This window comes from Peromyscus maniculatus, chromosome 2 (assembly GCF_049852395.1).
Source record: "Peromyscus maniculatus bairdii isolate BWxNUB_F1_BW_parent chromosome 2, HU_Pman_BW_mat_3.1, whole genome shotgun sequence".
Taxonomy (NCBI): Eukaryota; Metazoa; Chordata; class Mammalia; order Rodentia; family Cricetidae; genus Peromyscus; species Peromyscus maniculatus.
The window spans coordinates 61,333,396-61,359,485 of NC_134853.1; the positions used below are offsets into that span (position 1 = coordinate 61,333,396).

A 26,090-nucleotide genomic window follows, 5' to 3' on the forward strand; every position below is an offset into this window, starting at 1 on the left:
TATAGGCTGTATAAGAATGGGTACAATTTACCTGTCTAGCTTTATTAAGGGTACTGATGGAATGCAAACGTATTTATACATAAAAATATTATGTAGTAGGGAAAGCAAAACAACCCTAATGGACAGTATTTTTAAATTTAATATATATTCATAAAGGTAAATAGAATGTTAAAAGCTAGCCTAAGTTTTCATTCAAGGCCTGAACCATTTCTAAAACATTCTCTTTAGTTGATTTGTTTGCACAACATAAATGTCTAAACCATGTGTTTTTTGGGGTAGGACACAATGGGAGTGCATTCTGGGTTCACTCTACAGTATGAAAACTTGGTAAGAATAGTGGTGCAAAGCTTTTGCCTCTCACATATAAAATATAGGAAAGAATCTTTGCCCGTGGTTGTTTTCTTCATTTGTCTTGTCAAATAGTTAATTAAACACTAATATAGGTTAATAGCTACCATCTACAATTAGCTGATTTTTACAAAGATTACCATTGATAATGTGGGTGGGTCTCATGCAATCAGTTGAAAGGCTCTAAGATTTAAACTTGAGGTTCTCTGAAGAAAAGAAAGTCTGCCTATGTACTGTAACATAAATAGGAAATGTGATTCTAGCTTGTTGGCCTGTTCTAAATGCAAGGTCATATTATCGTATCAACTACTAGCAAGGGTTCCAGCCTGTCCTAGGGACTTGGCCTTGCCAGTCTCGACAATGATGTGAGCCAATTCTTTAAAGCCCTCTCTCTTAGTCATGTCATTTGCAGAATAATGAAGTCAACTAAAGAGTCATATTAAATATTTCAGATTCATAAAGTCATATATCCATGTTTCTCTCCTTTGTAGGTCTTAGAGTTTACATATAAAATCATGTATGCATTTATGACATGAAGTGTAAGTAAAACTAGGGTGGGCGAAAGTAATGGATGCAGAAGGGAGAGGGGAGGAAGGAGAGGGGTGGATGAGGGAATATGTTCAAAGTGCATAGCATACTTACATGACAGTGTCTTTATGATACAGAATCATATATAATAAAGATATGTCACTTCAATACTTTTAATGTCCTTCAAAATTGTGTCTGCACTGACCTTTCTCTCATAACTCTCTTAACAATACAACATAATATATAATTACATTTACATTGCATTAAGTACTGTGATTTAGCTTGAGGTGATTTTAGGCATATAGGATTTTATGTGAGGGAGTTGAGCATTCCTAGACACTGGAAATACTGAAAGACAACTGATTGTATATCATGTGGCTATATTTTGACAAGTAAGTTCATCGTTATGTAAACATCCCACAGTGTTCTGACACAAACTAAGACAGCTACATCACCAGGCAATATATTCCCATGAGATCACCATCATTTATGCAGTTTTCACTGACTAGAGGTTTTTTTTTTAAATGTGGTCTACAACTGTATAAACACACACATGTGTAAACAAAACCATGGAGATAGATAGATTTCTCAGAGAACATTGATGAATATATCATGTCACAAAAATATCTCTTTTGAGGATTAAAAAACACTCAAAACATCTAACTTCCTCATGGTCCCTTTCTAAATATCCAAAACTTGTCTTTTCATATCTTCCTATCAATCAGAGTTCTAATATAGTAAAAGAAATAATGATGTGAGACTAGATTTGACATCTGTTCTAACATAATATGAATGAGGCAATTGACAAAACACATTATGGATTACAGAATAGGCAAAAGATGGGTTGATGAAACTTAATGGACTATATTTATGTTAGGGAATATTCTTCCTTCTAACAAATGTACATGGAGACACCAGAGAATGGAGGAGCATGATACATCCAACTTATTCTGAAATACCTTTGGGAAAGTACAACTAAGTTGAGAAATAAGGCAGAGAGTACAGATTTTAAACAATGATTAATTCTGGGTAAAGGTGACACAGAGATTCTCTGCATTATCTTGCAATCCTTCTGTATGTTCAAGATTATTTCAAAGTTTCAAAAGGCACAAGGGATGGGAAGTTTCTAGAGTTCATTGGTAGAACATTTGTGTAGCATGCATAAGTCTCTGGGTTTGAACCTCATCACAACTGGAAAACACTCAAATACAATTAGACTTAAAAGTTGAAAGAACAAAGTAAATTGATGGTACAGGTGGCTACAAACTTGAGCCTCTCCATCACATCAGCAAGTCAGCAGCTTCCCTGCTCCTCACACCAGATCCCCTGTCACCTTCCAGGGGGAAAGGGCTAGAAACTTAGATGTTCACACTAGAGTTGGAAGGTACAAAGACCCATTGTTCTTCCACCACTAGTGTATATTTTCATAGTAGAATGACTAGTCTTAGATAAATGTAATTTAAATGAATATAGATTAAAAAACACTATAACTCAGCCTTATTTTTAAAAAAATACTAACCATTTAGGAAATCTCTTCTAAGTTCTTGAGGAAATGATAACCCAGAAGACCCCACATGATGGAATCCCCAAAAGAAGACCATTTACTTTGGAGCACTTGGAGAAGATTTCCTCTATACCATAAAAAATTCACCAAAAAGAATTTTACTCTGAGGAGGACTACAAAATGTTGTATAATCCAAAGAAGCATGCCTGGCATTTGCTCTGCTATATGAGTTGTGACCTGCTTCATGGATATAAGCCACTCAAATGCTGTTCTTTGTAGGCAGTACTGGCTGGGATCCTCACCCTCAACTCAACTGTCTAGAAAACTTCAATTTGGTTACATACTCTACAATTTCAAGTCCATCTCATACAAAATAAACAAGTGTTTTCCTTTTCTCTCTCTGCTTTAGTGTTTTACTTCTTTCATTCATACAATATCTCATACAACTTTTCTTCTGATATGAATGCTCATCCTGAAATCTACATATATGAGTCTCAGGAAGTTCAGCCAGAAATATGAAGCCAAAATTAGGTTTATATCCTTGCTTTGTACCTCAACAGAAATCGCAGGGGCCTGGGGAAGAAAGTCTGCTCATGCCAGATGATCTTCCCTCAGCTCTCCCTGGCCTCTTGTGTCCTGAGTAAGCTCTGACTAATATTAATGCTCATTGTACGGTAGCACATATATCATCATTCCATACCACAGGACAGCCATGGACATCTGAGAATAATGTACTAGCTGTGACCCTCTGTACATCTGTCTTGTGCAAACCTGTCACCACACAGTGGAGGCAAAGTTAAAGAATTGTGCTAGTCATGACTTCAGAGACAGAAAGGAAGTAAAGAATGGATTTTTCTTTCAGATTTTCACATAATCCAAAAAAGCCCTGTGTGTGTTGGATGGGAAAATACCATTTCTCTGTGTTTCTTATGCTATAGGAATGCAGTTCTGACATGTCTTGGTTTTCATTCCAGGGTTGATATACTTCACAAGTTTCCTTCATTCTTTTAAATGTCTGTTTAAGTTGTTCATGTGGAAGTGCTTAAATCCCTTAGAACATCAGCCTTTCCTCTCATTGACCTTTCAAATCTTTCCCATTGTTCATTTAATCAATCTTGTATGTAGCTGCTTAATTTATCTTCCCTCATCTTACTCCTTTGCTTACAAAAGCAAAATAGAACAAAACCAAGCACAGTAAATCTTCTGATCACCACTTCACATCCAGAATATGCTGGAAAGGCTCCAAGCTCAGCTGTGCTCCACTTTCCCATCCTCTGCATTGTCCCACTAACCCTTCACTGCTCACATATGCTGTCCTCGAAATCACCTATGTCGTCTATCCCATGCCTTCTGCTTATGCCAATCTCCAGGCCAGGAAGCCAGTTTAACCTCCATCTTAAAAAAATAATAATCCTACCATAGTTTTTGGTACAGCTGTAGTTCACTACCCACTCTTACACAAACAGTATTCTCTTCCTTCTCCAAGTTGCTGGGCTGTTGCCACATGATTTGATGACTTGTTCTCCCACTATGGGCTCCTGGAGGTCACAGTCCTCTTACATGGTATGAAGTGTAGCCTACTGTCCAGGATCTAAGAGCATGGAACCTACAGCCAGAGCATATGTGTTCAAGCATTGACTTTAGCATTTCCTGGTTCATGACCAGAACAAGTTCCTTGTTAAGTTCCTTCAGTTTTGGGCTTCTTATGAAATGGAGACTTTAAAAGCTTTGGGCTTCTCGCCTATGAAATGGAGATGTTAAAAGCTACCTACCTTACAGGTGAAGGCTGAATGAGTTGATATTGTTAAATAAAACTACTTCTACTAATTCCTTACAGCATAAGGGTCCACCATGTTTGTCAATGTCAGTGTTATTTGTATACATGCACAAACATAGTTCTTTGTAATCAGATACCCAAAATAAGTCAAATAAATATCAAAAAATAAAATCAGGAAGCCTTTGAAGATGAATTCTTGGTTTTCTAAAAGAATTTCTCTAATATACTAGATGTTTTTGGTAAACCAATTTTGAGAAGATGGTGACTAATTAATTGTTTATATAACTAACAATTTACAAAATTTAAACTAGACTACAAGCTGAGTGTTGTAGGCTCACACATATAATCTCATCATTTAGGAGGCTGCAACCAGACTATTGTCAACAGTTTGAGGTTAGCAAGGGCTACAGAGTAAGACAGTGTTCTCAGAACAAAGCATTATAGTGGATACTTCAGGTAGATACTCTAGCTCATACTAACAAAAGTATCTGCCTTGTGGATAAAATAGTAGACTGCTTTCTATATCTCTAGGTTCCTGTGTTTATGGAGATGGGTTTCATAAGGAAGTCTGTGTGGAGAAACCAGGAGTCAATGTTCTCCTCCCAATGTTGTTAATGAGTCCATTTGGGTATTTACTAAGACCATGATTATATATTACCAGGCATTTTTTTCTGATTTGTAAAGTGGTATATATACAATTAACACACATATATAAAGTTAAATTGTTATCATATTTCAGTTAATTGCTTTTGCCAAAATAAGTACAGGCATGTGAAGCTAGGACTACACAGCTGAGCCCACACTTGCCCATGTGCTGTAGCAGAACAACAATAAAGGTTGCAGAGACATTATGTTGCCCAGTTAGCATTGTACTGCAATCAGTGGGACAACAATCAGCCATGGTTATTACATCCTTCAAGTACACATCCTCTATGTGGAGGGATCAGTTCTGTAACCATAGTTCCCCTTACCCCTGCCTTTCTGATCTCATACACTCACTGTGCTTGCTGTAAAATACTGAAGTACTACATTTCCCAGAATGCACTCTGTTCATCCTGCCCACCCCTCTTCTGCACAAACACAACCTCTTGTTTCTTCCAGTCAGGGTAAACTCTTACACATTTTCCAAGTTCCAGTTCATTTGCCACGTTTCCCCTTTATCAGATTTTTCTGAGCGTAGTTAAAAATGTCCAGATTTTGTTTCTACAGTTCTAAGACCTCTGTTTTTCTACTGCTACAATTACTTATTTACCCATCTGCTTCTTGATTTAATTCTAAGCCTCTCAGTGACTGAGATCTACTTCAATTCATCTGTCAGCTCATTGCATCTAGCACAAAGTAGGCATTTAATAAACACTATTACAAGAAGTGCCTAGGTAAACACCAATCATTTTTCTCATTGAAGATTAATAATTCTGCTATGTAAATTTCTTTATAGATTCAATAATTGTATCTTGACATAAACTAAATCTGTTTTAATTTTCATTTAAATAGCATGTTCATACAACATGGTCATAGATGCCCATTTTTATTTTTGAGAACATTTTCTTCTTTAATTTAAAATCTTCTCCAAATTACTTTGAGGTTAATTCCCTCCATCAAATGTCCTTATACTAATTAGAAAGTATTTATATATCCCCAACAGTCCATTGTGCTGGATTATCGTCTTTTCCCTCCTTTCATGGGTGTAGCTGCTCATCCATTCATCCATCCGGTTAACAAGCTGTGCATTCTTACCGCCAACAATTGCTATTTAAGCACTATTGTCTGCTGGACGGTGAACTCAGAACTGAAGATACAAAGATGTAAATGAAAAGACTTGCCCTCGCAGAGCACATAGTCCACAGTAGGCAGGGAGGCCATAGCCAGAACCACAGCAAAAGACAGCAGGAGGTAAATGCTAACAGAAATGTGCAAAGTTCAGGGTGTGAGATCAAGGCAGCAAAGCAGGGATTCTTTGACAGTTTGTAAAGAAAGATTTAAAAACACTGCAAATGCCATACCTCTAAGTGTCTGAAGATACCCTCCTACCACCTCAGCTCGTTCTTCCGTGGACTCCAGCAAAGGCACAGCATCTGTGTCCCACCCTCTCCACAGTGTCTCCCAGTGTGTCAGTGGTCCTCTGGAAGCACTGTACTTGAAAGCTAGAGAGCCCTTTCCCCTTCAGGCTGCCTGAAGGGTGATGCAGACATGGGAGCTGAGCCTATCAGTGCTGGTATCAAGCAGCTGAGAAAGTTGTAGCCTGTGAGTCATGGCTCTTTTCATGTGTTTCCAGATCTGTGGGAGGAGAGGCCTTTGGCTGGTAGCACCAGCCATGTAGCACCTGGGATGATCACTTGGGGAATGAACGCTGCTGGAGCCACTAGCAGAGGTACACAGTCCTCCCACCTTCCCGAAGTGTGCACATCCCCAGTGCCACCACCAGGCCATGCCTCAAAATAGTGTGAGAGCCAAAAGCCCACATTTTCAAAAAAAGGGACAAATAAATTAAGCTCTGCCACCCACTCCCCTTATGTGCAGCTCAGGGAAATCAAATGAAATAAACAAGCAAATTAGCAGCTGGTACGTGAGCTCCAGATCACGAATATTTTTCAAAGGCCCTGCCAACCAGTTCTTCCTGAATCAAATTTGTTCTTGTTGGGAAAGTAATAATTAACAATCATACTACTAAGATTAATGTCTAATATCTAGCGAAAGCTTACAGTGTACCAAATACCATGCTTAGTTTATACACGGCCTCCTTAATTTTTATCAAATTCACCGTGTACCTTTTTCTGTCTCTCTGTCTCTCTTTCTCTCTCTCTCTCTCTCTCTCTCTCTCTCTCTCTCTCTCTCTCTCTCTCTCTCTCTCTCTCTCTCTCTTTCTGAAACAGGGTGTCTTTACATAACTGGCTGGCCTGGAACTTGCTATGTAGGCCAAGCTGGCCTCGAGTTTACAGAGATCCTCCTGAGTGCTGGGATTAAAGGTGCACCACCATCACCCAGCCATGATGTATTTCTGTAATTAAGACTTTACCAGCGAATAGCCTGACACTCAGAAAGTCAGAATAATTTGTCAGAGTTTATATGTGGTAAGTAGAAGAAAAGCTCTGTGTTTGCTAGTATCTCAAGTGTTTAGCTCTGAATATACTTTCGTTAAATTAAAGGAACATATTAATGTAAGATTGTGATGTTTCTGTAAGCTAAGAAAATAGCCCTCTTGATCCAGGGTCATTCTTCTTTGCTCTGTAACTGTAGGAAATAATTAAACAAACACACAAACAAAAATGTGGGAGTTTGAAGTTAATTAATGTTAAACGCATGGGAGAAAATAATTATTCATGCTGTTCCACTGTTGCTTAACATATATATGCTTTTATAAGTGACACTTTTATGCAAACGAAATTAGTTTAAAGCCATTTAGCACTAGTTCAAGGGACTTTCTTACTTTTTAGAGGCAAATACTCCATCTCTACTTAATGTCCAGACGATAACTAGCAAAGAAAGCCCAAATTCAGTAAACAAGTTAAGTCACAAATTGGACATTTGTCATTTACATTTATTAAATATTCTTAGCAACAACAGTGCATATAAATAGAATATGGTGGGTTAACTTCAGGATAATAAGGTAAAGACATCTAGAGGTGAGAAAATTTAAGTATGTTCTTCACTTTTAAATTTTTAAATTGTTTTTGTTTGTTTGTTTGTTTTTTTGAGACAGAATTTCTTTGTGTAGCCCTGGCTGTCCTGGAACTAACTTTGCAGACCAGGCTGACCTCAGACTCATAGAGGTCTGCCTGCCTCTGCCTCCTGAGTGCTGGAATTAAAGGCTTACACCAACACCAACACCTGGCAATTTTTTAAAATTTTAATGAGAAATTTACTCAGCATCAGCCTTCTAAGAGGTCATAGTGGGTTTCAGTGGGATAGTAAGCAGTGCTGGGAAAAGCTTCTCTGCCTTAAGCTGAAGGTTGAAGAAGAAAGTAAAATAGGGCTGTACAGATTCGAATGCATTCTCATGGTATTTGAGAGCGCTGAAGAGGAGAGAGATGTCAAACAAGTCTCTGCTATAGCCTCCAAATATGGCGTATTCCTTGGTGAACACTGTCATGATTTGCAATAATGGGTCCCATTTCAGAACTTCTGAATTAGAGTATACAGTGTGACACAACACCCAGATAATTTGAAAGGTGCAGTTTGGTAACTCCCACCCAAAACATTCATCAGAGTCTCCTGTGCACTTGCTACACCTAGCAAGGGGTGATGCCAGGATAAACATTCCAGCATCCTTCTTCCCTCTGTGTATGTCAAAGACATGACGTTTACTGCCTTAGCCTTGGCAGAAAATGCCCTTACCTCTCAGGGGAGCTGTTTTAGCACCATAACTCTTGTCTCTGCTTGCCCACTGATTCAGTCATGTCCAGATTGGACACAGCCACAAGAAGAATCTTGTCATTTGGAAGACCAGAATGTGTTCCTCCCCTGCTAAAAGTCTTTCAGGGGCCTTTCTTTGTACTGAGTGTAAAATTCAAGTATCAATCACTGTATTATGAAGTATCCATCTGCACCATTGTCTCACACATCGCTTATTCTCCTTCAAAGCACTGATCACCAACAGTTGCTCAGTCTCCATATCTTCACATGACTTCTCCTTCTGAAACCCTCCTGTAATCTCCATATAGAGATCTCCCTAATGACTCTTTTTCATTATTTTCTTTTTCATTCAATCATTTAATCAATCAAAGGTATTTATTTTTATAATTTCTGTAAAAATATAAAATTGTCTTGAATACCCAATATAATTGGTCTTTGTTAATCACATAAACTGACCACATGTTTTCTTGATTCTTGAAAAAGACTATTTCTTTCATACCAATTGATACTATCCTGTTCTTGAATTCAACAAATGTGGCTCTTCATTGTACTATTCACACCACTTAAATAGCTGTGAGAGTCTAATTCCAAGGCAAAAGGCACAGTAGTTATTTTTTTTTTAAGATAAAGTTAATAACACTTGAAGAAAAAGAATGTCACAGACCTCTTTGGTAGTTTTCACCAAAGAACAGTGTCCTATTGGTATCTTAATCCCTAAGCCCCTGATAGCAAGCACTATTCCAAAAGCTCAGGACTAGCCTGAGCCCAAAACAGTTAAGTAGCAAGTCACCAAAGGACTATACGAGGTAATTCCATGTGAACCCTTAGAAGAAATTGTAGAACACGAGTATTCCCTTAAACAATGGGAAGCATTGCAACAACAAACCAGGATTTAATCCTTTAGCTGTACTTAAATGAATGGTTTCTGGCATCCTTCACCAGAGAATATGCTTGTAGAAACTCCTGTGATTTTCTCACAAGGTATTGAGACTCATATTCCAGATATGAATGTAAAAACTAATTTCCTTAGCAAGTGTACCAGCCACAGCCATTTGATCCCTAACTTGAGAACTATGGACAAAAAAGAGCATTGCTTTCCTTCAGATATAAAACCTGGCCAACCGTAGAGGCTGGGTGTAGAAATCCTCAAACTGGGAAAGCAGAGAAGACAGTGAGAACTGGAGCTCTCTGTCTGCCTGTCTGTCTCTCTGTCTGTCTCTCTCTGTCTATCTGTCTGTTATACAGATGTGTGTGTGCCTATGTTTGTGTGTGTGTGTATAGTATGCATGATACACACACACACACACACACACACACACACACACACACACACACACACACACACACACACACACACATATACTGGGGTTGAATGTAGGGTTTCCTAACTGCCAGGAAAGTGCAGTATCCTTCAGCTTCACCCCCAGTTCTCCATGCTCTTTCTTTCTTCCATAAATTCCGATCTGCATCAGTGATATAAACAAGTGCTATACTGGGGACAAACTCAACAAGCTCATCACATCCTTTTTTCTGTCTAGTGTGTATAACATGTCTTTCTCTGTCCTGCCAGTCAGCTCCCAAATAATGACATGGAGACTTATTAATTGCCCTTAGCTTAGGCTTTTTTTCTAATTAGCTCTTATAACTTAATCTAACACATTTCTATTAGTCTACAAGCTGCTACATGGCTCGTGGCTTTTACCTCTCCTCCTACTTGTCCAGTTACGTCTGCATCCAGCTGGTGACTGCCCCCCTTTCCTCTTCCCAGAGCTCTCTCTGTCCAGAAGTCCTGCCTATGCCACTGGCCTAGCTATTGGCTGTTTAACTTTTTGATTAAACCAATCAGAGTGACATATCTTTACACAGTGTAATCGAATACTTGCAACAGGTATGTTTTTTTTTGCTGATTTTTGTCCTTTGATTTATATTCTTTACAATTCCAAACTTCTGAGAGTCTCTTTGCTTCTCAAAACTTCAATGCTCTGGAAGATCTCAAAAAGATGCTGAATGCATCAGCCTAGGTATAATCTTAGATTTCAGATACTCACATCACTCATGGTGTTCCCTCTACTGATTTCCTTCTTTGTTTCATAATTGAGCCCTTTCACATGGTTCTATATTGTTTCTTCCCCCAGATAGCAAGCTATAGTAAAACTATGAAACAAATACACCAAACTTGAAGAAGCAGCAGCGCACGGTGTTATAAAACAGAAAAATTGTAAGTGATATTTTTAATGGGAAGTTAGTGGAGTGAAAAAAATAATTTAAATAATATGAAAATATGGATAAACAATGAAAGAGCATTTGAAGATAATGTATGGTGATATTTTATTTGTGCTGAAATGTGATTTTATTTGTATGTTAATAAATAAAGTTGCCTGGAGGTCAGAGGTCAAATAGACCCATAAGCAGAGTTAGGCGGTGGTAGCACATGCCCTTAACTGATCATATGGCAAGCAGAGTCTCTGTGTGGTCAAGTAAATAGCCAAAGGTGGTGACATGAACCTTTAATCCCAGGACCAACCATAGAGACCTGGAGGTCTGTATAGACAGGCAGTGACAAGGAAGTCATGTGGTTGGGTTTAGAGCCAATGAGAAGGCAGAACAGAAAGGCAATAAAAAGATGAGTCAGACAGCAAGAAGTTCTCTCTCTCTGGGGAAGTTACTTCTGGTGGTAAGCTAAAGCTAGTCATGGCTATTGCTCTGATCTCTTTGGCTATTTCTTCTCTATCTGGCTCTGTGTTTCTTATTTACTAAGACTGTTTAGATGTAAAGCAAAGGATAACCAGACTGCAACTCACAACTCCAGGGAGGCTACCCAGTAAAGAGGATCCTAAGAAAGACACAGGAATCACCCAACAACAGAGAAATGGATGAGATATACATGAGCAAACTGGATGTGAGGGGGGTAATGGAAGGCAAGGGTCAGGGGGAAAGAAAGCTTAGGGGAGTAGGAGGTCCCAGCTGGATCAGGAACAGAATAGGAGAACAAGGAAAGAGATACCATGATAAATGAATACCTCACAGGAATAGGAAGAAGCAGAGTGCTAGAGAGGTCCCCAGAAATCCACAAAGATACTTCCACAATAGACTACTGGCAATGGTTGAGAGAAACCCTGAGTTGACCTACTCTGGTGATCTGATGGCCAAACACCCTAACTGTCATGATAGAACTCTCATCCAGTGACTGATGGAAGCAGATGCAGAGATCCATGGCCAAGCCCCAGGTGGAGCTCCAGGAGTCTAATCGGCAAGAGAGAGGAGGGATTATATGAGCAATATATTGAGAGCATGATTGGAAAAATCACAGGGATAAATAGCCAAACTAGTGGAAACACATGAACTATGAACCAATAGTAGAGGAGCCCCCTTGAAACTGGATCAGGCCCTTTGGAAAAGTGAGAGAGTTGATTAGCTTGAATTATTTAGGAGGCCCCCAGGCAGTGGGACAAGGACCTGTCCTTAGTGCATGAGCTGGCTTTTTGGAACCAAAGGCCTATGCCGAGACACTTTGCTCAGCCTTGATGTGGGGAGGAGGGGACTAGACCTGCCTCAACTGAATCTACTAGGCTGAGCTGAATCCCCAGGAGAGACCTTGCCCAGGGGTGGATTGGGGTATAAGGTAGAGGGGTGGGAGGAGGGAGTACAGGAGAATCTGTGGCTGATATGTAAAATTAAATTAATTATAAAAATAAAATAAAAAAAAGAAAGAAAGCAGGCTGTGTGAGCCAGGGGAAGTCAGTAAGCAGCACCCCTCCATGGCCTCTGTATCAGCTCCTGCCTCCAAGTTCTTTCTTTCCCTGTTTGAGTTCTTGTCCTGACTTCCTTTGATGATGGACAATGATATGAAAGTCTAAGCCAAATAAATGCATTCCTCCCCCCACCAAAAAAAATTGTCTATAATAATGTAAAAGTAATGTATGGAAAATACTAATTTACTCATAAATTAAAACATTTATGAGTAAAACATTTCTTCTCATGTGTAAATGTCCCAAACTTCAATACAGATTGGAATAAATTGTCAATAATACAAGTCAGTGATGACAAATACCCTTTATTCTAACAAGATGTCTTCATATATTCAAAAGAATAATTTATGCTTTCATAGTTACAACAAATACAAACAAGGTTAAAGAGAAAAATAGATATGAAAAGGACCCTAAAATGTCATGGGGTCATTAATTTAAGTTCCTATATATAAGTTCAGGGGACTACTGATGAGGTCATTGGGTCATCTGGAGGTCATCTTTGCGTGAATATTTTATATATGGCTACATTCCAATTCATTGCAGTTTTGACAACACCTTTATGCTCTTCTTTAGTGCTGAGGGCTCTGAGTGCATGGAAAACATTTGAAAATATTACATCAAGGTGGCCTGGATACATGTAATGCCACTGAGTTGCGTACATCTTTAGTAGTAAATACATGTGGTGTGTTACCCATTTTTTTGATGGTGCAGTAGATATAATTCTGAAACAACTTAATTACTTTATTTTTCTGAGGCAATTGAGGAATTTCAATGTGTCATCCCAGAGCCCAGGTTTCTACAGTGACTTTTCTGTCTTATAACTGCAAAATATCTAAGTTCCTCTAGAAGTTTCTTAGCCACCACTAAATGATCCTTCTCCAATCTGTTTCAGGCTATAATATAAAACACTAGTATTTATTTCCTTATGTAGCAACAACCATACCACTTATACACTTACTGAATTACCAGCACTAATTGCAAACAATGTAATCTTTAGTATAGTTATGTTCAAAAGTCCTTTTCAATGAATTCCATTCAAATGTACAAACTCCTGAACCAAACTGCAAACTCTGAAAATGAGCTGTTCTATTTAATTTTAATTTCTTCTGAGCACAAGCAGTATAACCCAACAAGAGGGAAGGTAAAAGCAGATATATGTACAACATAGGCTAATATTGCCGAACACCAAATCACACTATAGAGGACATGCTATGCCAACAGGAAGAGAACTTTATCTTTACAAATTAATGAAGCAGGCAGTTTCATAATCCTTACAAGGAAGTTAGCACTTTCAATGTTTTAATATAGTGTTCAAATGTGAATATTCAGTTCTTAAAATATGAAGAAAACAAGTCCTTTAACCATTCAATGGCCTATTGACAAAGCATTTCTACTGTGATAAATTCCATTTGCATATTCCTTATCTTATCAAGCCATTGATTGAATTATCAACATACAAACCAAAGGATTGCTAGATACTGTTAAACATGTTTTCATTCAAACAATTAGTGATGTCACCACTTTCCAGGTACTTAATTAAGAGTGAGATAAAAATCACTGCCTGGCGGTAAGATGTACAAGTTCTAGTGAGTAAGGGAAAAACAACTTTGCACAGCAGCTAGTACAGAGAAGAGGAGGTCCAAACCATTCAGCTTTCTAAGTGAATTATGGCATCCTAGGTGCACACAGCAAAAGTTACATTCATTTGATATAATCTGGAATTAAGTAGCTCTGCTATGTGGCTAGCATTTTGCATTGAGATATTCACACCCTGGTTTCTGGATTTCTCAATGCAAAATGCTTTCTTGAATCTGTAACTGTCTCCAAATAGGGAGCAACATGTATGTAGTCAGGGGAAGCTGACTTTTCTATTGATCTTTATAACACAACCTTTGGGAAAACTTCATGTTCAGCCTGGAGTCCCATGCAAATCAGAGTTCTGATTAAATTTTACACAGCAGGTCAGACAGACTCACCAGGGTAGAATATGATTACACTTGACACCTAGAATGATATTCAATGCAATTGCTTTCTGATTAATTAAAAGCCATGCTTTGAAACAGGTATTTCTAAGATACAAGTCATTCAGTATTAAATGAATCATATTGACAAGGGTGAGTTATAGGTCATATCTCACGGGAAAGACACAACTATAACTCATGGGAGAGTGATGATCTGAATTCGGGACAAACAAAATCAGACTGTAATTTACTGCCTTTTTCTGGACAGTAAAGGTGGAAGGTCTCCAAATCCTGATTAAGAATTCTGTTTGATGAAAGATGATATGGAAAAAAAAACTACCTTTTCTGATAGAGAGGCATGCTATTATTTTGCTACACCTTCACACCTGGAAATAAACATTGTTTTTCAAATAAAAAGTAGTCAGAGTTAGCTTGTACACTATCCTATTGTAACTGTGCTCCCTTTACTTATGTAATATCATATTTTCACATCTAAATTTCAATAACTATATCCTGGAGATATTCAGGATTATGATTGGAAACTATTAGGAAGCAGTGAGTCATTCAGTCCCAACTTCAGAGTTTAAATTTATAATTTTTCACTTTCTCAATGATGTGAAAAGCAATATGAATTCCGTAGAATAGAAATGATGCTCAGAATTTTTTAGCATTTATTTATTTCATGTGCACATATTTGTTTGTATGTGCATGTGTGCGTGCAGGCATGCACACGTGTGTGAGCGTGTGTGTGTGTACATGTGTGTGTGTGTGTGTGTGTGTGTGAGTGAGTGAAAGAGAGAACAAATTATGAGAGTTGGTTCTTTCCTTCTACCATGTAGATCTTAGGTCACAATTTTTGGAAGAAAGCACCTTTATTCATTAAACTATTTAGCTGGCCCAAGAATTTTTGAGTTTGGATGCTTTCCCAGGCTATGAACACATAATACAGTACTCTCTGGAGATCCCTGGCAGCAGTAGATAGCTTCAGCTCCCAGTTAGCCAGGTGACCATAAGAGAAAATACCCAATACTGTACAGTGTACTGTTGCTAAGCTTTGATGTTCAATAGGAGAGGTATATGAAATACCTTAATATCTTTTAACTTGCATTATAAGTAAAGGGACATCTATATCAGTTATCAGAATTCTTGGTTAGGAAATTCTGCCTGCTTTTCCCCATGCCTACATTTGCAATTGTTTAACAGTGAAACTTATTTTTGGTCTATATTGCTCTTATATATTCACATTGCACACTCATTACAGTGTGTGTGTGTGTGTGTGTGTGTGTGTGTGTGTGTGTGTGTGTGAATGCTAGGAGGGGAGTTAACCTACCTGCTTGCATGCCCATTTCAACACTGAGATATATACCTCAACCTGCACTATGTACCATTCTACTTATAACTAAACTTCCAGAAACTAATTGAATGTGTTCAGTCATTAGGATAGATTGCTTTTCTGATACCTGTGTGCTATTCATTATACTTTCTTGCTTTAGCTGCCAAGTTAGGACAACTGGCATGAAAGAACAGTGAAATCTTAGGTATACTTTACTTAAGTCATGGAGCGATGATAGTAAATTTATTCACAGATATAATTCACATTGTAGGGTTTTATTATTTAAGGTTTTCAACTAGCTGTCTAGAAAGGGGATACATATATGATGTTGGTTATGTTAAATTCAAGCAGAATATATAAAAAAAGTTCACTGATCTTTAAAGTTTAGCTTAGTTTCAGTCACATGGAGTCAGCAAAGCAATTAAAATAAAAACTTTCCTATCAGTCTTTTCAAACAAATTTAATTGCTCATGTAAATTCTGTTGGTTTTATGAAATCACATTTTGAGTCTCATGGATACCTTCTGCAGTATTTTCATTACAGGAGATGGATTTTGTTTTCAGTGTTGATCATTTACATCATAGTTTCCAGCCTACAATATTTTTTACTTGACTTTCTAGAACCTACTGTTCTTTTCTCACTTCCCATAATGGCATTTCAGTTAAGTAAAGACAACAAGGAGACTAGGATTTGATTTCTAGTCATCAAAATTGATGAAGAATTATATGAGTTAATCTTGATATGACTGAGAAGAAAAGGCATATGTTCATTTATATGTGCCAGATCTGAGCTATAAATGTTCTGGGAGAGCAAAGATGAAGAGGAACTGCTCCTGCTTTAGAGGACTCACTTGCTAGTGAGAGAAAGGGATGTAGTGGACATTGTTCTAGTGGGCAAAGAAGAAGAACCTTCAATCACAGCAAGGGAGGACAAAGAGTGTGTAGGAACAGAGGCAACAATTAAGGAAGATGCAAAAAATCTATGAGCACCAAGAGATGAAATGTTTTATCACATAAACTTGTTTCACAGCATTCAGATTTAAACATTTTATCCTGCAGGGCATGACAATGATTTTAATGTGGGCTTTGAACAGATGATCAACAAACCTGAAGTCATGGAGAGGTATTAAAAGATCATTACTAGAAAGAAAGTTGTCTCTGTTTCTTTCTCTGTGTCTCTGTCTTTCTCTGTCTCTCTGTGACTGTCTGTGTCTGTCTGTCTGTTTCTCTCTCTCTCTCTCTCTCTCTCTCTCTCTCTCTCTCTCTCTTTCTCTCTCTCTCTCTCTCTCTCACACACACACACACACACAGACTTTATGAATCATCTTCTGTTGACTATAATTTTTGCTAAATCCTTCCACTAAGAGGCACATCCTGGTATCTGGATGGTCTTCTAGATAGGAAAATTAATTTTAAAGGCAGAAACTGTTAAATGAATCAAGGTGATAAAATATGGGGTCCATATTATGGGTGTGGCCCTGAAGATTGAGAAGAACACACAGATTACAAAAGAAATGTAAAAAACAGACAGGCAGAGAGACGGCAAGGTTCTTAAGTAGGTAAATTCTTAAAGAGGGGTGATATGTCACTTTTGTCCAAGTTAATTCTGAAGTATTTAATACCAGCAATAGAATTCAGTTTATTTTAGGCTTCCAGAACCTGATACAATATATGGTAGTGATATACTGAATGACTAAAGCCTCTTCTTGGCTCCATGAGTGACAGCATCTAAACTATAGCTGTAGCAACAGCAGCAGAGACTGAGTTATTGGTGGAAGGGGGTGTGTTTGAGGCCTATTATGAAGTCTTTCTGAAGGCATAATTTCCCATGGTAAGAGCTGGCATATACTCACATCTCATGACTTAGTATAAAGTCTGAGTAAAAAGATGAGGTGTCTAAATCCACAGCTTCTCACCCAAGCCTCGTGGTTGCACTCTTCCGGGTGCCTCTCGTAACTCAACTCAGATATTTCTTCTGACCAATTCCCAAACTTCAGTTAGATTTTCTGCTCAAATATCTCCTACCTTTCTCAATGACTGGGCCCTTTTTTTAAATCTATTTGTTGGGTAGATGACAACATAAATAATTTGCAAAAGCTAAGCTTACTTGATTTAAGTTTCCTGAAGTACATTGTTCTACATATATCCTGGCAATCAAACATTTCAATTAATCTCTAGCAAACAGAGTCAGAATTCCCATCTAGAATTTTTACCCTGACATGTCTTGACCTCCCAAATCTTGCTCACAAATATATTTTGTTGTATACCTGCCTTTAAAAATTCTCCCATACAATCAAAAATGTGTCCAGCTTATCTCTCCTAAACCAGACACTTTCTTTTCTGCCTCTGCTCTAACTATATTCTTGCCTAGACATCCTACAGTTTCTTTGATATTCATATGATTTATTACACCTGCATTAAGGTCCAGCTGTGGACCCCCAACCTTCACAAAAATTTTATGCAAGCTCCAGCCCATCACCACACCTTTCTTGAATCTAATTAGCTGTTGCTTTCTACCCTGATTGGCAGAATTAGTAATGCCTTTTAATAATGTGATGCATGCATTCAAATTGTTATTGGCATCATAAGTTCTTAAAAATAAAGTTAATATTTAAGATAAAACTTGTCTTGAGTCTATTTGTAAGAAAAATCAGCAGATTGAAGCCTAGAGTCTATGTAACAATGCTCAGTAAAATGCTTTGATGGTGCTCATGATTCAGCTGACACAATTGGCTTTGGCTGAGGAACTAGCCTGTACCTGGACACATAAAATACAGCCTGAATATTGAATTCTATTGGTAAGATTGTGAAAGCCATGAAAAAGAGGTAGAAGGATTGATGCAAGTTCAATGTCAGCCTAGGTTTCATAGTAAATTTAAGGCTAGTTTGGACTATATCACCAGACCATGTCTCTAAAAACTAAGAAGCGAAAATTATGGAAGTAGAGCTTCCCTCTCAAGGGAATTTCTTCTGGAAAAAAAACTCAATTTATACAGAGTACTGAAAATGAATATCTCTGTGTTCAAAAATAGAAAGAGTAGAAAGCATTGTCTTGGATTTTCTTTAATATAAAAGAAAATTGTAAGTTCATTGACACCTTTCATATCTCAAGGGAGGCTATGCTACTTGGGTGATAGTTGGCTTAGATTTAAACATAGGAAGCCCAAAGCAAAACATATCAGTATGTTTACAGGTGGGGATGTTAGAGGAAAGACGAGAGGCTCTAGAAGTGGAGGGGAGGAAAGGAGAGAAGAAGAGTGAGAAGGAAAGAGGAGAGGTGAGTGAATGGCAGCACCAGAAGAGAAAGTGTATCTGGCCAGTTCGCACCATGAACACAGGTGATTGTTGACAGCACCATCAGCAAACATGTGTTGATAATCACTGTGCATTACATTCCTAGTAATAATGGGCCTTCACACAAAAGAAGCTTATCCCCCCAACACTTAAAAGCAAAGCACTGCATACACACACACACACACACACACACACACACACACACACACACACACACACACACACACACTTGCATAAGCAGACATGCAAATATACACATAAACAGAAGCAGCAAGTTAGACAGCATTTTATCACTTTATCGTGTAAAAAAGAAAACTGTAAGCATATATATTGGAAAAGGGATTGGATTGTAAGTTTAAAACTTGAAAACCAAAATGATGTGAAACCTCCTAAGTTTCTTTAAAGAGCAGATCTTTGGAGACAAATCCTCATATGAACTGTGTGCCTTGGTAATGTATTATTCTATTATGCAGCTTCTTCATCATGACAAGGGCTATAGCTATGCCTACATTGCAAGGCAAATATAGATTTACACAGAACTAATATTTAATTTTTGGTGTTTATCATTATTGTTTCATTACCATGTTAGATTCAATGGAAAAAGACATGATTTATTCAGTCTGGTTATTGTCCCTTCCATATTTCTGCAGAAGAGACTCTGTAAAGATTTTCAGCTGCCATATGACAATTTCTTGTTAAACCTCAATGAATAAATCCTTTCTAATGAAATGTTCAATTTTCTCACTCAGTGATTTCCTACCCCTCAGTCCAAAACCTCTTGCACATATTTTATCAGACCGGTAACCCCTGGCGTGGCTGCTTGGTTTTTAATCCATTCAACACCACGCCTTTTTCATAAGCATGATCAGTTACTCACCAATATCAGTTCCTTCTGCCCTCATGGGGGGGGGGGTTGGAATAGTAAGCTTCTAAGAGAAGATGAGTGACTGTCCAGTCTTGGTTTGTCACGGACACACATTTTCCAACCCTAGAAGGTCTACTGACTCAGTTCTGGTTAATTCATTCTTCACCTCCTAATACCATTGTCTGATCTACAGTTTCCTGCATCATATCCTTGGTAATGTAGATATGTCCATTAAGAAGAGTGGAGCTGCATACTACCAAGTCCACAATGCTCTGGCCAGCTACTTGGGCAATTATCTTCGATATATTTTCATTGTTCTCCTAGTACTGTCTTAGCTAACACATGAAATTAATCATGAAAGCTACTTTTAACATATTATTTGTCCACAATGAATGCAGTTTTAAATTTAACTTTTTATTTCAAATTTAATAACACTTTTCTTCTATATTTAGAAAAAAACAGAGGCATATTTATAGATCTGGCTTGATAGAGACCAGAGACTCCAAATGCTGTCTCTATGTACATACGTTAGACTTGTATTTCTGGATCAGAGAATTATGGAACAGGCCCATAAGCTGTGTTGTTACTGTATGGTTGTGTTAACATTTCATTTAGACAGTTTCAATATGTCTTATTGACTGTAAACACTAATTTGGTAAGAAAAAGCATTCTTGTAATCTTTAATTGTAAAAAAAAATGATACTATAATCCCCCAAAATATGATTATAATATGTTGTTAAGCAACACTACCTCAAAGCTATAACCATAACCAAGATTTATAAAACTACTACCTCTTCAGTAGCAAGCTTATAGAACTCGACAAAGATTTCTTCAAAGAGCCCAGAACTTAAAAGTGAATGATAACAATAATGACTACAAAACATTAACAACAACAAACACTAACTAAGCATTTACAACAAAAAGCTCACTCCTTGACCATTTCATTTACTTCCAGATACAAGTGGTAAAATATCCTGCCATCCAACAAGGGAGAGGTATGCTGTCTACTGCTTAAAAAAAAATCCAAAACCCAAAACAAAACAACAACAATACAAAGATGGCTTTGAATATTCAGTCAGTCATAGACGCATCTGGTGAATATATATGTGGCTCTGGAACTGGGTATCAAGGAAGAGTGTGGCAGACTCCAGTCTTGAGAATCTGCATTTCAAGGAATAATATCAATATTTTCCTAACTGTATATTTAGAGTAAAGCTACTAGAGTTTACTGGGACTGTCAGAGAATGTGCCTAAAAATAGACACAAATACCCTGACTCTGGTATACTTGAGAGGAGCTTTGCAGCTGTGGTAATTTCCAATTAAATGGCTGGAGTGAATGTGATGTTGCAAGGTGTGAAGTTCCTCTGCTCGAGGTGTTAATGTGTCCTGGCTCATTGAGGATTATATGAAGACAGTATAGACTGATAGTGACCTTTCTGTGCTGTGCATTTTCATCCTTTTCCCCCCATGACTTTCACAGCATTCATGTGTTCCTTATTATTTTCTCCAAATGCTCATTGTGGTAGGAAGGATGTGATGGTTTCAGCAGAATTACTTAATTAGGTTTAAGTAAGCAGTACATGCTAAGTAGGGTAGGTTTGCTTTCTAGACATAAAAATGTGCCTGCCATGCATGCTGGACTCCCGAGGAATGAAACACAGTGATTGATGCGATGATAAAGCGATGAAGGGAAGGATAATGCTGGAGAGATAAAAGTCTCAAAGGGAAAATAAAGTAGGTAGCAGCTGCCCCCATCTTAATTGAAGCATAAATTTCAAACAGAGGATCTGAGGTTAAATTTCAAGCACATACTCAGAGTTTGTGTGCCTCTGTGCATCCATGCCCACGAGTGTGCTGCAAACGAGATAGTCAAAATCTCACCTTTTGTGTAAAGAATTTTAAAACTATTCCTAAACATTTAAAAAGTTGGAGATGTAGGAGTATACCGACTGTCAGGGAAAGATATTCATTTAGTTAGCATTTGACAGGATAGGAGAGCCATTGGTAGACAAGAAACATTTTTGGCTGTGGTGATGCAGTTGGCTATTATATACACAGTTCCTGTAGCAAAGTATTTGAACATCCTTTGTTTTTGTTTTTTCCTTTCTACACACACTTTTCATGCTTCCACTATATCCTCTGCCAGGATATAGTTGAAAGAGTAAGTTGGGTTGTACTAACAGCATTAATTTTTCTTTTTCTTTTACTATATATACAAAAGTCTTAAGCCCAGCCACTACCTATGTGCCAAGTCTTCCATCTCATTGTGTGCCCCAGAGTCAAGTGTCCATTCTTCAGACATGATGCTCCATTTCAACACTATGTTGGGATAGTCAGACAATGTAATGAGATTATTGTGCTTTCACATCTATTTGTCATCCATTAAAATTCTTCCCACTCTAGTTAGGAGGCTAACATATGTCTTTCATTTTCAAACCCTTTTAGCAACCCTGTATGTTTAATAGTCCTGCTGTGGGATAATCTTTTGTACACTGTGAAGATGTGTCTTTGCCATGGTGTCTTCTTATTGGTTTAATAAAGAGCTGAAAGGGCAAGAGCTAGACAGGAGAGAATAGGCAGGTCTTCTGGGGAGAGAGAGGAACTCGGGATGGATATAGGCTTGTGAGAGATGCCAGGGAGACTCAGAACAAGTCAGACATATTGAATGGGAGAGAGGTAAAAGCCACATGGTAAAATGTAGATTAATAGAAACAGGTTAATTTAAATATAAGAGCTAGTTGGGAATAAGCCTAAGCTAAAGGCCAAACTTTCATAATTAATAGTAAGTCTCCATGTCATTACTTGGGTGCTGGTGGCTAACGAGAAAGTCCATTCAACTATACAATATATGGACAAACTTTTCACTAATTGTTTTAACATGGTTATTCGAAATGAGCTTTCGTGTGTCTTAGTGCATTTTGGTATGTCTGTCTATTTTTTGGAGAAAAAAATTGCTTAATGAAAAAGGAAGAGAGGGTTATAATTTATCCTGTCTATATATTGTTGCATATACGTTAGGAATTCCAGGAATGTTTGGAAACCATTGAATGTCATCAGAAAGCATTTAAGTTCGTGTAATATTTTTCATGCTAGACTAACTGCTCCACTAAACTTTTCAAGATTGTATTTTGAAAGGTCTCAGAATGTGAAGCAATGGACTGGGTGTGAGGACAGACACGCTGCATACAGAAGGAACCCAAATGGTTTTCAAGAACTGCCTTGGGGACTCCATATCCCACTACATGGGGTAAACTATTATTAGAAGTATTTTGGAAAACAATCTCGCCTTTCATACCCCGTCTTTGTAGTTTAATATTACTTCTATGTTCAAACATATAGTAATATAATCCTGAGCTAGGCAAACCTTTCCTTCAAGAATGCTTCCAGAAAAAAAATGTTTCTAAGCTTACAAATCATGCAAAATCTCATGGCTTTGTTATAAACTTTTTAGAAATAGAACTTGAAAGACTTGAAACTTTCTTGTTTTCATCCCTACCACATTTCCCTCCCCTCTTTTGTCTCTGCCCTCCTTCTCAACTCCCTCTTGACCCCCCATCCACTCTCCTCTTTTTCTATTCAGAAAATGGCAGACCTTCCATAGATATCAACAAAAGCAAGGCATATCAATTTGCGGTGAGACAAGGCACCTACCCTCATAATAAGACTAGATAAGGCAAGCCAGTGTGAGGAATAGGGCCCCAAATGATGGCAAAAGCATCAGAGACAGCCCCTGCTTCCACTGTTAGGAGTCCCACAAGAGGATCAAGCTACACAACTGTAACATATATGCAGAGGGCCAAGGTCAGTCCCATGAGGGTTCCCTGGTTGTCTGTATAGTCTCGGTGAGTCCCTATGAGCCCAGGTTAATTGATTATGTAGGTTTTTTTAGAGTGTCCTTGACCCCTCTGGCTCCCAGAAAAAAAAATCATTCTGAATGAGGTAACCCAGATCCAGAAAGACAAACATGATTGATGTCTCACCCAATTGTCATCAGAGAGGCTTCATCCAGCATCTGATAGAAACAGATGCAGAAACCCATAGCCAAACATTAGGTCAAGCTCAGACCACCTTTTTTTTAAAAAAATAGTAAGCTATATCACAATAAAATCAGGTAACTGCCATTCAGACAGCAGATAACAAAAAGAATATAATACTAATGTAAATGATAAAATGGCAATGTATGTATCTTCTTTTCATTGTAAACATAGTTCATTTTAGCTGAAAATGTGTTCTAGAGGATAGCTATCAACTCTGTTTTCATCCACTACTGAGGAAGTCCTAGTTCTGTGTGCTGTAACTAACAAAATTTACTTCAAAGGACTGTAGCAAGGGAAGCTGCTTCCTTATACTACTTGGATCAAATTGCTTCCTGCACCTTTTCCCCCAAACTAATGACTTTCACAATTCAGAGACAAAATAGCCTACAGAATGAAAGTAAACTTTACAAACAAACAGTGGTCTCTACCTTTGTAGAAAGCTAATGACTAATTGTGCTGTCACATGAGCATTTTTCTTGGAAACAGACAACCTTATTCCCCTTTCAATACTCTCCTTTACAACTTTGAAACTTTGATACGAATTCTATTTGTTGCAAATACTAAAATATACACAATTAGGATAAATATTACTCCATATTAATCAAAAGCAAGCTTAAAAACCAGAGATTCTAACATGTAAGGATTACAATAAAGTCTAACCCAATCATGGTTAATAATTAGCAGTTTCCAGAGTGAAATAGAAAATTTTGATAAGGATTGAATGAAAGAGTGTTATAAGGCTGGATTGATCTTTATCCCAGTAATGAATCTGGCATTTTGATCTATTATAGACCCGTAAAACTTCAAAATATGGATAACACACTGTGGCATTGCAAAGAAATAAGGTGTCCATTAGCTCTGGCTGTTAGATGAAAGTTTCTGCCATGTTTTTTGGCAATCCACAGAATTTCCACAAAGTCTGGAATCTATGAGATTGTGATTTTTTTGCATGCATGATTGGTATCATCATGTTGATAAATGGTTAGGAAGGTATTCTTGTTATATTTTTATAATTAATTTATTGTTGACACCTTGGGAGTCCTACTTAACATCCAAAAGATTGTTAGACTATAATGTGTCATTCTCTAATATATAATGTGCAAGATATCATGAACGCCTAATTTCCATGCAAATATGTTAGATTCTAATGTGCTTTATATACATACAGTATATTGACAAAACAGCATCATTCTTTTTCAGAAAATAAAAGGGCCTTTTCTGCAAAATGTTTAAAAAACTCGAATATTCATATGGTACAATTAACCCATCCCATTGTTTTCTACATTAAAAAATTGTCCCTATGCTGTCTGTGTCCATACTTGAATTCATAGAAAACTTCATTTTCCAACATATTAAATAAAAGGAAGCATTAAATACAAGCCAAAGAGAATGTGGCTTGCAAAGGTAAATCATTTAAAATGTATTTTAGAGTGAAAAAGAGTCAATGGGAAAAATAATGTCTGCTTATGGGTAATAGTTAAAAGTTTCCAGAGCGAAACTCAAAAATTAAGTAAGATTTGAATGAATTTCTTCTTATATATTCTTTGAACCAAACCAATCTGAGTATGCATTATCATTTTAGGTACTACATGAATAAAATTCAGAACAATAAATACTTTCAAAGAAATAAATGCAAGAAGGATGGTATAATGTTCTGAATTGAAGCAAGCATGAAGAATATTTATAGGATCACATACAATGAAATCATATTCATGTTTTTATGTTGTATATAATATAAATATGTCAAGTCAACACTTTCCCCACTGCACCCTCAAAAGTATGATTGCTGATGTCATTAGAGTTCAGAATAACTGCTTACAGAGGAAATCTCTATCACCTGTAAGTTTTGACTGTTACATTAAATTAAAATCTAGAGTATATTCACACATGCTTAATGTACACCTTAAAATAGACCCATGCTTCCCTTGAGAGAAAAATTCTCAATTCTTACTGTATACATTGTGAAGCAAAGAAATCTCATTCTTCAACAACCTCTTCAGTGGACTTAGAAAACAAATAGCAAAGCTATACATTATTCAGTACCTCCTGGAAGCATACCAAAGCCCTTGGAGCAAGTGATGAATGAGCAGATGTCTCCCTTATGCCTTACCTGGTTTGCTCTTTTTTAAAAATCCAACCCCTGCTGTCTACCACACAAAGCTCATGGCCACTGGGTGAAATCCAAACTGAGTAGTTGATCATGATACTTCCAGCATGTCACAGATAGCAGCATCTCTCAAAGTCCCACAAGCCAACTTCTTGAAACATGCCTGCAACAAACAAGACATTTCTTCATTATAATTGAAAAATGGTGAGCCACATCCTAGGACCAGGGGCCTTC

The 26,090-nt window shown here is 37.5% G+C and overlaps 1 protein-coding gene across 5 annotated transcripts in view; it reads right to left on the bottom strand.

Moving 5' to 3' along the window:
• Lingo2 (leucine rich repeat and Ig domain containing 2) overlaps window positions 1-26,090 on the bottom strand; it is a 1,165,708-nt gene that overhangs the window by 289,391 nt on the left and 850,227 nt on the right. For all 5 annotated transcript variants that reach the window (XM_015994223.3, XM_042270975.2, XM_076564048.1 and 2 more), the window contains one exon: window positions 25,860-26,019. The gene's annotated coding sequence lies outside the window, so the exon portion shown is untranslated. The remainder of the gene's footprint in view (window positions 1-25,859; window positions 26,020-26,090) is intronic.